The sequence below is a fragment of the Callorhinus ursinus genome, unplaced genomic scaffold (genome assembly GCF_003265705.2).
Source record: "Callorhinus ursinus isolate GAN/ISIS: 27379988/994484 unplaced genomic scaffold, GSC_fseal_2.0 scaffold20, whole genome shotgun sequence".
Taxonomy (NCBI): Eukaryota; Metazoa; Chordata; class Mammalia; order Carnivora; family Otariidae; genus Callorhinus; species Callorhinus ursinus.
Window position 1 is genome coordinate 31,367,094 of NW_027397082.1, and position 17,464 is coordinate 31,384,557.

The 17,464-nt window shown below is 36.6% G+C and overlaps 1 protein-coding gene across 5 annotated transcripts in view; it reads left to right on the plus strand.

Moving 5' to 3' along the window:
- PARG (poly(ADP-ribose) glycohydrolase) overlaps positions 1-17,464 on the plus strand; it is a 124,899-nt gene that overhangs the window by 39,354 nt on the left and 68,081 nt on the right. The window lies entirely within an intron of this gene.

Here is a 17,464-nt window from a genome sequence, read left to right on the forward strand (position 1 = left end):
AGGGAGGCCCAGTAAGTTCAAAGATTTGAATTATAGGTAGAAGAGAAGCTAAGAAAAATTCTCTGGAAAAAGGTGGCTTTAATGGCCTGTGGCCTCAGATCTGGCATCATTTAAACACCCTGACTTTGGGAGGTCACATACCAGTGTCCAACAGCCTTTGTTCCTTTGAACCCTTTGCCATCTGGTTATGTCCCCTCTTTCCTTGTTATCTGCCCATCTTTGACACCTCTTTTCCTCTCAGCTCTGTTATTGATGTCAACTTGAGCAACTTTGGTTGATATTCATGTGGATGACCCTAGTCATCAACTAGTACTAGCCTGACTGGAGTCTATATGTGAGACCCACTACTGTGTTAACCTATATGACCAATGTATGGTCACAATTTGGACGTGGTTATCCCCAGGGCCAATTCCTTCACTAAAGTCATGAGTTCTGAACTACTCTCTTACCATAGCCTCCTAGTTTTCAGTTCACATAGTCCTGCTGTACTCTGTTTTTAAGTCTGCTGCTTCTGTCTCTTTTCTTCTGGGCCACTGTTTCCCATGTTATGTTGCTCAAATACTTTGTAAATAAAGGATTGAATGGTCAAGTTAGTGTGCTGCATAGTCTATCCTCCTACTGGGAATAGTTCTGAGGAATCTTAGAGTAAAGAAACCTGCTTAGTTTTGGTTAATTAAACATTTTTCCCAAACTTATTTACAAATAGGACCCTTTTCTGTATAATAACTTATGATTTCCCTTATAGCTGGTATTCCATGGAACACACCTTGCAAAACAGTTGTAGTCTGTTGGCTCTCTCCTGCCTTTCTCTTCCTGCCCAGCCTGGTACCTGGAGTCTGTTTTTTCATCTGATTCTCATTGATCTTTAGTATCTGCTCGCTTTCAACTCTGATAGCATCTGGCTACCTGTTTCCTTTCCTCTTTACTGAAAAAAAAGGAAGGGAAGGAAGGAGGGAGGAAAGCAGGAAATAAATCATAAATTTTTTGGATAGGCCTTACTGAGAGTCCCTGTTATTGAATCTTAACTTGGCCTTTGGTTCTTTTTTGCTGTCTTGTATATATTTTTCCTCATTACTCTTTGGTTCTGAACCTTCGCAGTGTTTTCTAATCTTCACGTGCACTCTACTGTCCATCTGTTCCTACTTCATACCTCAGAGACATCTAAAAGGTAAATTTTTTCAGTTCCTTTATTTTAGGTTTTCATTATTATTTATTCATCTCTTTCTTGTTATCACAAAAGAAAAGCTAGTTTTATTCCATTCCAAAAATTCAGCAAGTCCAAAATAGCATTATTCTTTAGGATACAGATGTCACTCTATCTTTTCTGGCCTCACCCTTCTCCCAGAGGCCTGATTAACACAACACTTGCCCATCTTTACTGCCCCTGTCACTTCTGTTACGGACTTTTTCCTTGTTCATCTCTCTTAGCCTTCCTTGAAGGAGGCTGTGATTTGATTTGTTCTTTGTTATGTCCCTATCACTTAACCTAGTGCCAAGAGCTTTAAAAACCACTTAATGCTGGGCACATTCAGATCTTTATCTTCAGCTCTTTTCTCTGTCAGCTTCTTATATTAAGACACCATAATTTTACTTCCTAAACACTTCTTGAGCCTCACCTCTACTTCTACTATACTTGTCTAATCCATGCCATCTTTATGACTCAGATGGTATATTGCACCAGTCATCCAGCTGACCCCCATGTTCAGTGTTGCTCCCTTCAAATCCATCCTTCATGCTGCTCACACACAGTGAGCTCTCTGAAGCATATATCTTCAAACCTTATGTGGCACCTCATCTATTTTCAACTCTCCTGGGTGATATTTATGATGTTCCGTGGCCTTGCCTTTGCCACTTCTCCAGCTTCATTTCTTGCCACTTTCCTACTCCAAACCTGATATTCTAATGACTGTTGCTTATGATTCCTTGGCATGTTGTTGGCTTGCTCTTAATCCACCTGTCCAGACTCAGCAGTCTTTATCTCCTCCAAGAACTCTTTCCTCTCTTCTGAGAGAGGAAAGTATTTTTATCTGCTAAAAACTCCTCTCTGTGCTCACAGTAGTATCTCCATGAACTTGTTGCATAACACCTGATCTGTCTACAAAGTGTCTGCACCCTTCATGAGGCTGAACTTCTCTAGGGCATCTTAGTGTTTTCTAGCTTATTGCTGGTGCTCAGTAAATGTTCCTTGAACTAAATTCAAGATATTCAAGAAGAGTAGATTAACACACAAATGTGGGTCTTAAACCACAGTTTCTTAATGGAAGATTTAGGAATTATTTGTGTAAAGTGACACTTGACCATTTGAGATTGGTAGTTGGTATCAGAAAAAGTGAGGCCAGTACACACAACCCTTATGGTTGTTTATATGACATTTTTACCCTAAAAGGTAGTGAATTTCTAGAGAACAGAGACCTTGCGTTGTCTGTCTTTATTCCTCACAGTACTCAATATGATGTCCCAGACAAAGTGAGTGCTCAATAGGTGCTTGAAATAAATAGCAACATACTACTAGAGTTAAGTATAAAGTAGAGACGAGGCCTCCTGGGCTGTTCTCTTTCTTGGATTCCTGAGCTCAGCTAATCCACGGTCCAAGGACCCATTTACCTTCTTATTCTCTACATGTAAGAAAAGAATGAATGCCCCAGGTGATAATTGAGCCTGAACTCTTAATCTGTTTTATTTGATGCAGCTAAATGCTATACCTGTTGTCACAAATCTTCAGTTTTATATAGACTGTAAAGCCAAAATTATTTCAAAAGGAATATCTGACCATTTTCAAACTCATTTGTATTCTAAAATGAATTGCAGTTACCCAGAGTAGCTCAGTGCAGTTGAATTAAAATAGTTGCACTTAAAAATCCCCAAACAAAAAGGTATAGATTTGGTCATATGTATTTGTATCATCCAGTTCTACATATGTCTGGAAACTTTTGAATCTTCCTTGGATTGCTCTGGTGACTTTTCTCTGCAGTGGAATAACTGTAGCAAATAGGACTGGATCTGTCTTGTCCAAACAGTAGCCAAAGCCATATGTGGCCATTTAAAGTGAAATAAAGGGCACCTGGGTGGCTCAGTTGTTAAGTGTCTGCCTTCAGCTCAGGTCATGATCCCAAGGTCCTGGGATCAAGCCCCGCGTCAGGCTCCCTGCTCGGTGGAAAGCCTGCTTCTCCTTCTCCCACTCCCCCTGCTTGTGTTCCCTCTCTCGCTCTCTCTGTCAAATAAATAAATAAATTTTAAAAAATAAATTTAAAAAATAAAGTGAAATAAAATATGAAATTCAGTTGCTCAGTCACACTGGCCACATTTCAAATGCTTAGTTGATATGTGTGGCTGGTGGCTAGAAAGGTTTCTTCTGTACTGGACGGGGTCATCTCTCAGGTTCCTTCTGTGATGGACATCTTGCTGGTCTTGCTACCTGGAAGCCACTGCTGGTCAGATTTTTTTCATAGGGAGCTTCAGAGATTTCTTAACATTCTTTGATCATATTTTGAATTTTTTTCTACATTGGATATTGCTTGAAATAACTGAGTTGTTGAGTAGAGTCTGGTCAATTTTTTAAAAAGATATTTTCATTGTAGGGCGCCTGGGTGGCTCAGTTGTTAAGCGTCTGCCTTCGGCTCAGGTCATGATCCCAGTGTCCTGGGATCGAGTCCCGCATCCGGCTCCCTGCTTAGCGGGAAGCCTGCTTCTCCCTCTTCCACTCCCCCTGCTTGCATTCCCTCTCTCGCTGTGTCTCTCTCTGTCAAATAAATAAAATCTTTTTTTTTAAGTTTTTTTTATTCATCCATCTGAGAGAGAGAATGAGAGAGAGAGAGAGCATGAGAGGGGGAGGGTCAGAGGGAGAAGCAGACTCCCCGCTGAGCAGGGAGCCCGATGTGGGACTTGATCCCAGGACTCCAGGATCATGACCTGAGCTGAAGGCAGTTGCTCAACCAACTGAGCCACCCAGGCGCCCAAATAAATAAAACCTTAAAAAAAAAAGATATTTTCATTGTAATAGCATTTGTTTTCTACTACTTAACGCGTTTTTTTCCTCCAAAGAATCTGCCACCAGGGGGTGCCCTCAAACCTTTTGGGAAAAATATGTGTTTAGCCTTGTTCATAAGAGTGAAGCTTGGACTAATAATATTGATTCTTAATTCATGCTGTATAATTTAAGAATTAAATTAAGAATTAAGAGCTATAATATATATGTATGCACATTACTTGGTTTATATGGCAAATTATTTTTCTAGTGGTGTGTGAGAAGCTATCTTTGAACTATCTTAAAAGTTACTTAAAACTAGGGACACCTGAGTGGCCCAGTCGTTAAGCGTCTGCCTTCGGCTCAGGTCATGATCCCAGGGTCCTGGGATGGAGCCCCACATCGGGCTCCCTGCTCTGTGGGAAGCCTGCTTCCCCCTCTCCCACTCCTCCTGCTTGTGTTCCCTCTCTCACTGTCTCTCTCTGTCTGCCAAATAAATAAATAAAATCTTAAAAAAAAGTTACTAAAAATAAGTAATTTTAAAGTATTTCTTATAGTTCAAAAATATTCTCATTAAAAGTATAAATTATAGTAAAAGATTGAAGTTACTACTCATTTACATTTCTTGAATGAATTAAGTTCATCTTGCTTCTAGGACTAGAAAACTTACATTACCATTAGCTATTTCTCTGAAATCTTGTCATGTTCAGTTTGATTGCCTGGCTATAAAAGATGGATAATAGTGTGACTCTATGGTATTGAAAATATCTGTTGGCTTGTATGTAATAGCGTAGTGGTTTGGTGGTGTTTGCTAACGTGATTGATGGATATGGCCATGTAGTCATACGGTAATAGGAGTGAGAGATGAAAAAGACCTATCAGAGCCTCCTGTGCTAGTGTGGGATTGTTCCCTAAAGGATAATCATTTACCGTAACAGCATTGAGAACTAAATTCTTCTTTGGAGCAGAGGATAATGAGGATGCGTTATTATGCCTTGTCCTAAGGTAAGAATAATCTGTGCATTTTATTATTAGCATGAAAAAAGATTGTCATTATCAGTAAATATTGTTTAGAGAAGAGCTTCCTTCATGTTTCATAAACCTACACAATTTTATTCATGTATAATTTCATGAAATTTGTATAGGAGATATTGTGGCAGTTGTTGATTGGAGGCATAGTTTATTTTAAGAACTGGATGAAGATATTCTTCCTAAGTTGGTGTTTCCCAGATGAGTTGTTAATTATTTCAATTTAGGAGTACATGATGGTGCAGTTTCCATCTACAAAACCTGTGAATTTTAAGGCAATGGTGGCTGGTTTTCTGAATGAAGAGAGAAACTAGTGCAGAGTTGTGTCATGAGCAACAAAACAGTGATTGGGAGAGGCTAGAAACGGAATTGTGAGGACCCTCTGGGAGAGCCCTTTCTCACCTCCTTCCTGATTTCTCTTGCCTATACTGTCGAATACGAGCTTGGCTAGGGGATTGGAGACTTGGAATAAAATGAGATTCCACTGCTTAGCACTCTTTTTCCTTTTTTTCCTTCTGTTGCTGACAACCAGTGATGGGGAAGAAGAGGAAGTGCCTATAGCAGCCTGATTTACCCCATATTAAATAACTATCGAATTAATATACTAACAGGTACAGATTATTTCCAGTGTAAGTCACAAGATAAATACTTTGAAGCCTCTTTTGCATATCCTTAAATCATTTCAAATGCTTATAATGAGCTGTGATTTTTATCACTGCTCCCCAGATTTAGTCATAGCACTTTGAAAATTCATAGGGGAACTCTTAATAGCTGTTTAAAGAGGAAAACCAAACCAAAGCAAAGATGATAGAGAGGCAGGATGGCTTCTCAGTGCAGTCTTTTCCCTGTGCCACCAACACTGACCCTTGTTAGCACTCACCCTTTCGTATCACCTTGTTCTCCTCCACAACATTCATTTTGTACCTCTTTTGCTGCCTTAAGATAACAATTTTAGACAGTCTTAGGTGCACAGAATAATTCACTAATTTCTGAAATATGCTTTCTTAAATATGAAAATGTTAGGCTAGCTATTTCCTGAAAACCAGTAGGGCTTTATTAAAATTTGGGGAACATTTTTATTGAAGCTGTAATTGTCATGGATGATACACATGAGAGATCACCCTGTGGTTGGCCTGTCAGACTTGCATGAGCCTTCCGAAATTAAGGGGGAGTGAGTGAGTTTGTTTTCTTGTAAGCTGTCACATTCTTCTCTTCAGAGTGTCAGCCTTAGTCACGCACAAATAAATGTTAGAAACATTCACCTTCTCCAGTTGATTTTTTTTACCCTTACATAATTTAGTGCTATAATTGGCTTTTTTCTCGCTAACATTTAATTTTGTAGTCTAAAGACATGCCTGAAGAATAAGTGGATCTGAAAGATCTTGATAATTCTGACTTATGTTATTTCTTTTTAATTTTTTTAAAGATTTATTTATTTATTTTTAGAGAGAGAAAGAGAGTGTGCAGGGGTGAGGGGCAGAGGGGTAGGGAGAGAGTCCCAAGCAGACTCCATGCTGAGCACAGAGCCCGATACGGGGCTTGATCTCATCACCCCGAAATCACAACTTGAGCGAAACCAAAGATTCTGCTGCCTAACTAACTGCCACCTATATGCCCCTCTTTTTAATTTTTGAAATATGAACCTGTCTCTCAGACTTGGGATCTCTAGAGGTAACCCCATTAAGTTTTAGGTATATTATAGAAAGCTCATTCCATATACAGTTTAATTTACTTTTCCTTAAAAAGAAAAAAACAAGGAAAAGAAAGAAGGAAAGAAACTCTAGTATTTGCCCTAAGCAGTGGAGATTCTCATAGGCAGTGGAGAAGAGGAAGAGGATGAGCTTTGTAAAATTACCTGTGATAGAAAATTTCAGTTAATTAAAAAAAAGAAAAGAAAATTTCCGTTAATTGAACAGATATTTTTATTGAGAATGTTACATATGAGTATCAGTGTTCTAGGCATAGTGAAGCAACATGAATCTTTTTTTTTAGTATTTATTTATTTATTTATTTGAGAGAGAGCATGCATGCATGAGTGGGCAGAGGGAGAGGGAGAAACAGACTTCCTGTTGAGCAGGGAGCCTGACATGGGGCTCGATCCCAGGACCCTGCGATCATGACCTGAGCCGAAGGCAGATTCCTGACTGAGCCACCCAGGTGCCCCCATAAATCTTATCTTAAAGGAACTTCTAGTAAACACTAGTAGGCATATCCATAAATAACTACAATATAAAGAAGGAAGTCTTAAAGTGTCTTGTGAAAAAAAGTACAGATAAATTGCAAGAGGTAAAGTTACCTTCTAGCTGGCAAATCAGTTTGAATAGACTTTGAAGCAACATGTTGTTTGAACAAGACATCAAAAGGTTAGGGAAGTTTTATAGTTGAGTAAGAAAGATATTGTAGGTGTAGCACAAATTGTATCTGTGGCAGCACAGGTAGGTACTCAAGAAGAGTAAATTGCTGAGTTGCCTAGTATGTAAAATGCACAGAAGGTGGTGTGTATATGTGCTAAAGAAGACTAGACTAGCATCTAAGGCCAGGTAATTGGTTATTAGTTCAAAGAGTTATACTGTATTGTAAAGGCAATAAAAAGCCATTGAAAGCCTTCAAGTGGAACAGGAACACACCAGGGTGTACTTGTGCAGAAACTGAAGGTGGACCAGCAGTAGGGCAGCAATTAGATTACTGTAGCACTCTGGGGGAGATTGGATGAAGGGCTGAGTCAGGGTAGCTTAGTAGTAGTGATTAAGAGGAGGTAATGAATATGTAAGTTCCTGCTGGATCAGTCAGTAGGACTTGGCAGTTAATTGATGTGGGGGTGATGAAGGAAGAGGGAGGCTCCAGAGAGGTTGTGAATTACTGGCTCATTAGATTATTATTATTATTATTATTATTATTATTATTTTGCATTTGTATGTGGGGCTTTAGAATTCATAAAACACTGTTACATCTGAGTCTTCATAACTCTGTAAGTTAAACAGAGTTAGAATTATCCGTATTATAGATGAGGAAATAAAGAATTCAGGAATTTTTGTTAATACAGAGAGAGTAAATGCAGATCTGCGCCTCTGACTATAGTCTTCCAGTTTCTTGGCCAGTGCTCCATTCTCTAAAACCTGGCAAGCAAAGCCCTGGCATCTAGTCTTAATTTATGTCACTAAGTGTGAGTGTGGGAAATTGCTTTACCTCCTTTGAGCTGTAGTTTCTTTAGATGTCCTTATGCTTTCTATTTTTCAGGGATACTTTCAAGGTAAAATGTTTTATTTTGATTAACTCTTTATTCAGCAAATAATAGTGAGTACTAAATACTATGCTTTGTACTGGAATACAAGATGTCAGAGATACAGTCCCTGCTGTTGCACAGTTTCACAGATTGAAGGAGAGGAAACAAACATGTGAATAAGTTACTCTAATAAGTGCTGTAGTACAGGTGTGTGGGTGTGACCATAGAGTCACAGAGGAAGGAGAAATTAGGAAAGTCGGAAATGTAACTAAGTCTTGTCGCATATTTAGTCATTTAACTGTAGTAAAATGTTAAAAAAGGCAGAGGGCAAAATATGTATCATTATCATAATAGTGGCTACTATTTGTTAGAAAGCTTCTAAAAGCAAAGGAACCCCAAGAATTGCTAGTAGCTACCGAAACTAGGAAGAGGCATGGAAAGTTTCTTCCCTAGAGCTTTCAGAGGGAGGATAACCCTGCCAGCACCTTGATTTCAGACTTCTAGCCTCCAAAACTGTGAGAGAATAAATTTTTGTTGTTTTAAGACACATAGTTTGTGGTACTTCATTACAGCAGCCTAAGGAAACTAATATCATGCCGTAGTGGTATAAGAGTCAATTGTGATGGGGCGCTTGGGTGGCTCAGTTGGTTGGGCGACTGCCTTCGGCTCAGGTCATGATCCTGGAGTCCCGGGATCGAGTCCCACATCGGGCTCCCTGCTCAGCGGGGAGTCTGCTTCTCCTTCTGACCCTCCCCCCTCTCCATGTGCTCTCTCTCTCTCTCATTCTTTCTCTCAAATAAATAAAATCTTTAAAAAAAAAAAGAGTCAATTGTGATGGTCACTGAGTAATATATAGAATTGTTGAATCATTATATTATACATCTGAAACTAATATAACATTGTATGTTAATTATACTAAAATAAAAACAAAATGAAACAAAGAATCAAATTCATCCGTGGAAAACCAAGAAAACCCAGCAACAGACCCATGATTATATAATCATTTGATTTTCAACAAAGGTGCCAAAGCAATCTAGTGTGAGAAAGAAATGTCTTTTAACAAATGATGCTGGAAGAACTGGATATACATATGAGGGAAAAATGAACTTCAGCTCTTCCTACACAGCATACATAGAAAATAATTCTAAATATAAAAGCTAAAACCATAAAGCTTCAGAAGAAAGAACCTTTGTCATTTAGGCAATGATTTCATAGGACACAGAAAATATTAGCCATAAAAGAAAAAAAATTAATGAATACTCATCATCTAAGGACATTAAGAAAATGAATAGACAAACTAAAGACAGGGAGAAAATATTTGCAAAAAGTTTCTCTAACAAGGGTCTTGTATTTAGAATATATAAATAACTATAATTAAAAATTAAAAAGACAAACAACCTTATTAAATGAGCAAAAGAATTTCAAAGACATCACAAAGAAAGGCATACAAATGATCAATTAGCACATTAAAAAGTGCTCAATATCATTTGTCATTGGGGAAATGCCAGTGAAAATTGGAATGAGATATTAGTACACAAACAATAGAAAGGCTGAAGCTAAAATGACCAAGTGTAGGTAGAGAAATGGAGCAACTGGAACTCTCATATTTTGTTATTGGAGTGTACAGTGGTACAGTGGTACTACTACATTGGGGAGAGGTCTGGTAGTTCCTTAGAAAACTAAACATTTATCTACCCTATGATCCATTAATTTGTTAATTCTGGGGTTTTGTTTGTTTTGTTTTGTTTTTAGAGAGTGAGAGGAGGGACTGGGAGGGAGAGAGGGAGAGAGAGAATCTTAAGTAGGCTCCATGCCCAGTGCAGAGCCCAACTCGGGTCAATCCCACAACCCTGAGACCATGACCTGAGCTTAACTGACTGAGCCCCACCCAAGCGCTCCTAATTCTGTTCCTTTCTATACCCAAGAAAAATGAAAGTGTGTTCCCCAAAAATCCTGTGTTTATAGAAGAATGTTATAACATCTTTATCTAATAGCCAAAACCTAGAAATAGCCCAGGTGTCTATCAACAGGAGAATGAATAAACAAATTGTGGTGTATTCATATAATCGAATAAAATAATAAAAGGGGAACAAAATCACTGATTAAACATACATATATCTCAAAAACATTGTGTTGAGGAAGAAAAAGCCTTACATAAACCAGTACAGGTCCTTTGTTTCCAGTGCATAAAGTTTTATAAGAGGCAGAACAAATCTATAATAGAACAAATTAGAACACTGATAGTCCCTCAGGTGTGGGGGCAGGAGTTTCCTGGGAAGGGGCATGAGAGAACTTTTAAGGTTCTCTTTTTTTTTTTTTAAGATTTTACTTATTTTTGAGAGAGAGAAGAGAGCACAAGTAGAGAGAGCAGCAGGCAGAGGGAGAGGGAGAAGCAGGGAGCCCGATATGGGACTCGATTCCAGGACCCTGGGATCATGACCTGAGGCGCAGGCAGATGCTTAACTGACTGAGCCCCACCCAGGCGCCCCAAGGAACTTTTAAGGTTTTGATAATGTCCTGTATCTTGATAAGGGTCTAGGTTATACAGGCATATGCATTTGTAAAAAATTTGTTGAATGGTAATAATGCCACTTAAATATACCACTTAAGATTATTTTATTTCATTGAATTTAAATTTTACTGCAAAAGAAAAAAAAACTGTAAATAAATATAAAATTAAATATTAAACTATACTTATTGATATGCAGGCTGAAGTGATGAATGTACAGATGTCACCAATTACTTCAAAATGCATTTAAAAATGGATTGATGGATGGTTAGTTATGTGACAAAAGTAAATATAGAAAAATGTAATTTAATTATAGAAACTACTGCATATATGGGTATTAAGTGTATAGTTATTTTAACTTTGCTGTATTTTTTTATTATGTTATATTAATCACCATACATTACATCATTAGTTTTTGATGTAGTGTTCCATGATTCATTATTTGCGTATAATGCAAATATATATACAAATATATATAATGCAAATAATATAACCCAGTGCTTCATGAGAATGTGCCCTCTTTAATACCCATCACCAGGCTAACCCATCCTCCCACCCCCCTCCCCTCTAGAACCCTCAGTTTCATATAATGTTGGGAAAAATAATTACTATTGATAGGGAATTATACATTTATACTATGGAATACTATGTAGCATTTATCATTCTATTAACGGGAAGACTTCTATGGCTTTTTCTTATGGCAAAAAACCAAGTTGCAATAAAATATAGTATACCATTTAGTTAAAAAATTAACAAAGTTGAGTAGTTATTTTAATTTCAGGGTCATAGGAGTATGACTTTTTTCCTCTTCAAATTGTGGGGTGTGATGTAATTTTTTTTGAAAAATTAAATGTAATAAAATTTAATAGGCTAAACCTTGTCTATAAAGGGTTTTTTTGAAAATTTTCATTAAAAGAAATTATTAGTAACTTTAAAGTTTTACTGGGATCTATCTAGGTTTAGACCAGTAGATATAATGGAATGACTTAAGGTATTTATTATATTCATTGATTTGTGACTGGTCACTTTTTAAAAGTTGTTTGCTATGAACTGTTTAAAGTAGATCTATGGAAACTTACTCTTTTAGTAAAATGATGGTAGTTTTCTGATTTTTTTTTCAGCTACAGGTTTCGCTTACTGTCTCAAAGTTCAGAAGTCATTATTTATTTAATACTTTCTGTGTGCCGGACACTGTACTTGGTCATTATGACTATGTCTGTAGTAATAGAGCACAGTTCACAGATTTAGTTTTAGTTGGTCAAGTATTCTAAGAAAGAAGAAATAAGTAAACATCTCTTCATTTGCATGCTTCTTGAGATTTAAATCATTCATAATGTTTTGACATTTGGCAAGTCAGTTACTTTTTTATTTTTTATTTTATTTATTTTTTTAAAGATTTTATTTCTTTATTTGACAGAGAGAGACACAGTGAGAGAGGGAACACAAGCAGGGGGAGTGGGAGAGGGAGAAGCAGGCCTCCTGCCAAGCAGGAGCCCGATGCGGGGCTCAATCCCAGGACCCTGGGATCATGACCCGAGCCAAAGGCAGACGCTTAACAACTGAGCCACCCAGGTGCCCCAGTTACTCTTTTTTAGTAGTTTGTCCATGTTTCTATCTGCTAAAGGAAGAAAGAAAGATAGCCTTTGTATAGTCATTGTGATGAGCTTGCAGTATGACCCATGACAATCGTTCGGGGTTAGGGCTGACCTGTTGGGGCGGGGGGTGTGTCACAGAAAGAGCATAGGACTTTCTGTTTTAAGACTCATGAGGTCAGTGATCATGTCTGTTATTGTTTACAGTTCTATCTTCATTCCTGGCACAGTGTCTGGTACATAATAAGTACTCAATATTTGTTTACTGGCCAGTTGAATTAACAAAGAGATTTATAGTTTAAGGAGAAGAGATGAGCAAAATAGCATTATAAAATTATATAATATATATAATTATATATATAATTATAAAATAGCATTATAATTTTGAAACTCACTGTGTCAATTCTGAATGAGACATACACATAGTGGATTTGTGGGACTAGAATAAAAAGAACAATACACACACACACACACATGCAGAAACACCTGCTGCATGTAATTATCTATGCAGACTATCCAATAGAGAACACGGCTTTATTTGTGGGAAAATTTAACGAAGCTCTCCTTTTATTATCTTACGTTTATTTTCCTTATAATCATCATTGCCATTTTTATAAATAAACATAATATATGCTATATTATAAGTAAACATTTACTATTTATTGTTTAAGGTTCTTGCTACTCTAGAAGTAAAGAAATGACTTACATTTTAAAAACCTTTCATTATTTATATCTTTGTTTACGTTGTATAGATTAATAATAAATAATTTATAAAAGGTAACATTTGCATAAAAATATAATATGTGAGAAGGCATAAGGTCATGGTAGCTTTTTAAATTATGCATTCTATCTCAAACAGTAGTTGGGTTGGTTATGTTCTTGAATGATGTTTTTTTATGTTCTCGTTTGTGTTTCCAAAGCAGCATTTAGACATAGCTCTGAAGTGTTGACAGTTGTGAAGAAGTCTAGTGCAGTAACGTTTTATCAGATAAATAAGTGATATTTTAAAGCTTGTGACCATCAGCAAAGCATGGCAGCAACTACTTGGTATGCCAGCTTTAAAAGACAAGGACAGGTACCCAGAGGAGAAGCTGTCAGCCCATTTAGACACATAAAGTTTAAATGTCTTTAGGTTAAAAATGTTTGGATAGACATTTCTCCCCGTCCTTCTCCTAAATACAGGTAAAAACCCTGGACACTATATAAATATAAGAAGACTCTGAAAGGTAGAGAAAAGACTGACCAGCTAGGTCTGTGGGGCCCTAGAAAAGTACAGTAGAGGTCTAGCAGGGAGCTTGAACTCTCACCTCCACCCAGTGGCACAAGATGTCTTCCCCACTCCTCATAAGTAGAGGGCCTGAGTTTCTACTCTGAACTGGCAGTAATGAGGCAGCTCTTGCCTTCCTTTGTTACAGAAGGCTTGCTAAAACAAGATTTAAATAAGATCCAGAATCTCCTAACATAATACCCAAGATATCCAGATTCCAATAAAAAATGACTCATCACCAAGAATCAGGAAAATCTGAGTTGAAATGAGAAGACAATCAATGGACCCCAACCCCAAGATAAAACAGATGTTAGAATTGTGTGACAAGATTTTAAAGCAGCCATCACAAAAGGCTTCAATGAGCAATGAAAAATAGTTTCAGGAAATAGATAGTAGCTGCAAAGAAAAACCAAATAGAAATTCTAGAACTGAAAAATACAATAACTGAAATTTTTAAAGAAATGCAATGGATGAGCTCAATGAGGAAATGGAATGACAGAAGAAAGAAATGGTGAACTTAAAAAAGAACAACAGAATTACTCATTTTGAAAGACACAAAGAAAATAGACTGGCAAAAAGAAAAAACAGTTTAAGGACCTTTGCGACTATAACAAAAGATCTAACATTCATGTCATTTTAGTACTAGAAAGAGAGGAGAAAAAGGTCAGGTCTGAAAAAAATAGAAGAAATAGTAGCTAAAAACTAGAAATAATAGTTGAAATTCCCCCAAATTTTACAAAAGACATAAACCTACAGCTTGAAGAAGCCAAATGAACCCCAAAGAGGATAAACCCAAGAAATCCATGCCAAGACATATAGTCAGACTTCTTAAAAGGCAAAGAAAACATTTGAAAGCATTAGGAGAGAAATGACACATGGCCTGTAGGAGGAAAACAATTTGATAGTGGATTTCTCATCAGGAAACATGGAGACCAAAGGAAGTGATACAATATTTTCAAAGGAATAAAGGGAAAGAAAAGTCAACCCAGAATTCTATATCCAATAAAAATATTCATCAGGAATAAAGGGGAAACCATGATTCTCAGATGAAGGAAAAGGAAGGGACTTTGTCATTAGTAGACCTATCCTAAAAGAATGTCTAAAGGGATTTCTTGAAACAGAGAGGAAATGATAAAAGATGGAATTCTGGAACATCAGGAAGGAAGAAAGAACAACAGAAAGAGTCAACATGCAGTAAATAGACTTTTCTTCTTGAGTATTCTAAATTGTGTTTGACATTTTCTCTTTAACCATTTTTCAATAATTATAACACTGGTTCTCAGTGTATGTTGGGAAATATTGAAGACAATTATATTATAAATGGGGAGAGGCTAAAGGGACTTGAACAAAGGTAAAATTTCTCTACTGGAACTGTTAAGATGTTGACACCAATAAACTCTGAGAAGTTATATGTAATGTAATGTCTAGAACAGCCAATAAAATCTATTCGAAGAGATGCACTCAAAAACATTTTAGATTAATAAAAATGGAATTCTAAAATATGTTTAAGTAACCCATAGGAAGGAAGGAAAAAGAGAACAGATAAAAGAAATAGAAAATAAAAAATGAAGTGAGTATTTGCTAACATATTCATGATTAAATGTAAATAGTCTAAATCTGCCAATTGAAAGAGATTTACAAAGTGAATAAAAAAGTGATGCACTATATGCTCTTTATAAGAAATCAGTTCAAACATAATGATAATAGGCAGACTGAAAGTAAAAGGCAGCTTTATTTGTGACAGCCAAAAATTGGAGACAACCAAAATGTCCCTCAGTAAATGAATGGTTAAACAAACTGTAGTATATTGATACCATGGAATACTACTCAACAGTAAGAGGGGAGTAACTATTGATGCTTGTATCAACTTGATTTGATCTTAAGGGCATTATGCTGGCTGAAAAAGTCAATCTTAAAATGACATATACTATTTGATTCCATCTATAGAACATAACAAAATTATAGAGATGGAAAACATACATGGTTGCTAGGGTTTAGGAATGGTTGGAGGAAGGAGGGTGTGGCTAAATGAATAGCAGGAGAGAGAGATGTAGTGAAACAGTTTTGTATCTTGATTTTGGTATTGGTTGCACAAATGTACGTGTGATAAAAATAGTATAGAGTGATACACACACTGCACCAGTTTTAATTTCCTGGTTTTGATGTTATAGTTCTGTAAAATGGAATCATTAAGGGAAACTGGGGGAAGGTAAACTGGATCTCTCTATACTATTTTTTTTTAAGATTTTATTTATTTATTTGACAGAGAGAGAGACAGCAAGAGAGGGAGCACAAGCAGGGGGAGTGGGAGAGGGAGAAGCAGCCTTCCGTTGGGGCAGGGAGCCCGATGCAGGACTTGATCCCAGCACCCTGGGATCATGACCTGAGCCGAAGCAGATGCTTAACGACTGAGCCACCCAGGCGCTCCTTTATACTATTTTTGCAACTTCCTGTGAATCTATAATTATTTCAAAATATGTTTTTAAAAGCAAAAGATGAGTTATAAGTAAGAAGAGTTTTAATATTTTAAACAAATGTATTAGTATGTTTTATGCATTTTCAGGTAAAGGAAAGCAAGTATCTTTGATGTGTACCTCTAAAATAGTAGGATGCCTTCTATGACTAATTTAGTTTTTATTTTTATTAAAGAGGCTTATAATGAAGAGGCAACCATTTTATCACAATGAACTCTACCCTTTTTTAAAAAAATTGTGTTAACTTCCCATTATAGAGGATTAGGATTTAGCTATTGTTCACTTCCCCCTTCACCATTAACACAAACCTTATTTCTACTTCCCATTTTCCTACCATAGTTATCATTATTTCAGTTAAGATCAATATTCTGTTTTTTTAAAGCAGGATAGTAAAAGCACTATACATGTCTAAGATATGATTGCTTTTCCACTCTTGCACAACTTTTTGTTTTCCCCAGAATTAATAATTGTGTTGTTCACTTACTTAGTTTTCTGTATATCTGTGATTGAATCCCAGACTCCATGAATTGCAAGTATCTTTCTTTTCAGTCTCAGTATTAGTTTTCCCACTGTCCCAATTTAAAGAGGGAGGTGAGCAGAGGTTGGATTTTTAGCATATTGGTATAAAGACCGTTCTTAGTATTAGAAATTCCCTGTAAAACCAGAGTGGATGTAAATTGTTACTTTTTATATTTACACACATACCTTGTGCAGCTGCAGATCCTAATTAATCCCTTTCACGTAGAGAAGTGAGGAGGGCAGTGGAGTAGAGGTGGGACCACTTGGGTTCTAGTTTTGATTTAGTTGCTAATTGACCTTCAAAGCTAGGGTAATCAGGTAATCTCCTTGGCCTCACTTTTCTTTTCTTGTAATAATGACAGAATCAGACTGGATTAAAAGTGAGACCTCCTTTAGTTCAAATGTAATTTTTAAGTTGATAAATGTTTTACTTTAATCCTGACAAATTCATTTCCAAATGTTTAATTGGTTAATTCCAAATTGGTTAATTTCCAAATTAACAGTGTTTTCATTTTCAGTACTTTTAAAGACATACTCTATTTTTAGAGAGAAATTAGATCAAAAGACCTAAAGTAATTTCTAAAGCCTGTAGGGATGGGAAATTATAAAAGACAAAAACGGGCTATGAATGTTGTCTTTGTTGTGCTTCAAATTATGATGTGGGAATTGTGGTTTTAACCTCCCAAGGATGCTAAAAAGAAAAATTCTAAGGTCATCAGAAACCTCATTGTTGACTACCCAAGTAGGTTAGATTTGAAAAATATACACTGCTCTGAAATAATTAGTAGGGTTTTTATGGTGATTTTTTAAAGTTGTAGCTATTGAAGCTGGATGGATTCCTGAGGGTTTCTGGGAGAGTCCTTAGTGGTCTAGCAGTTTTTAGTTGT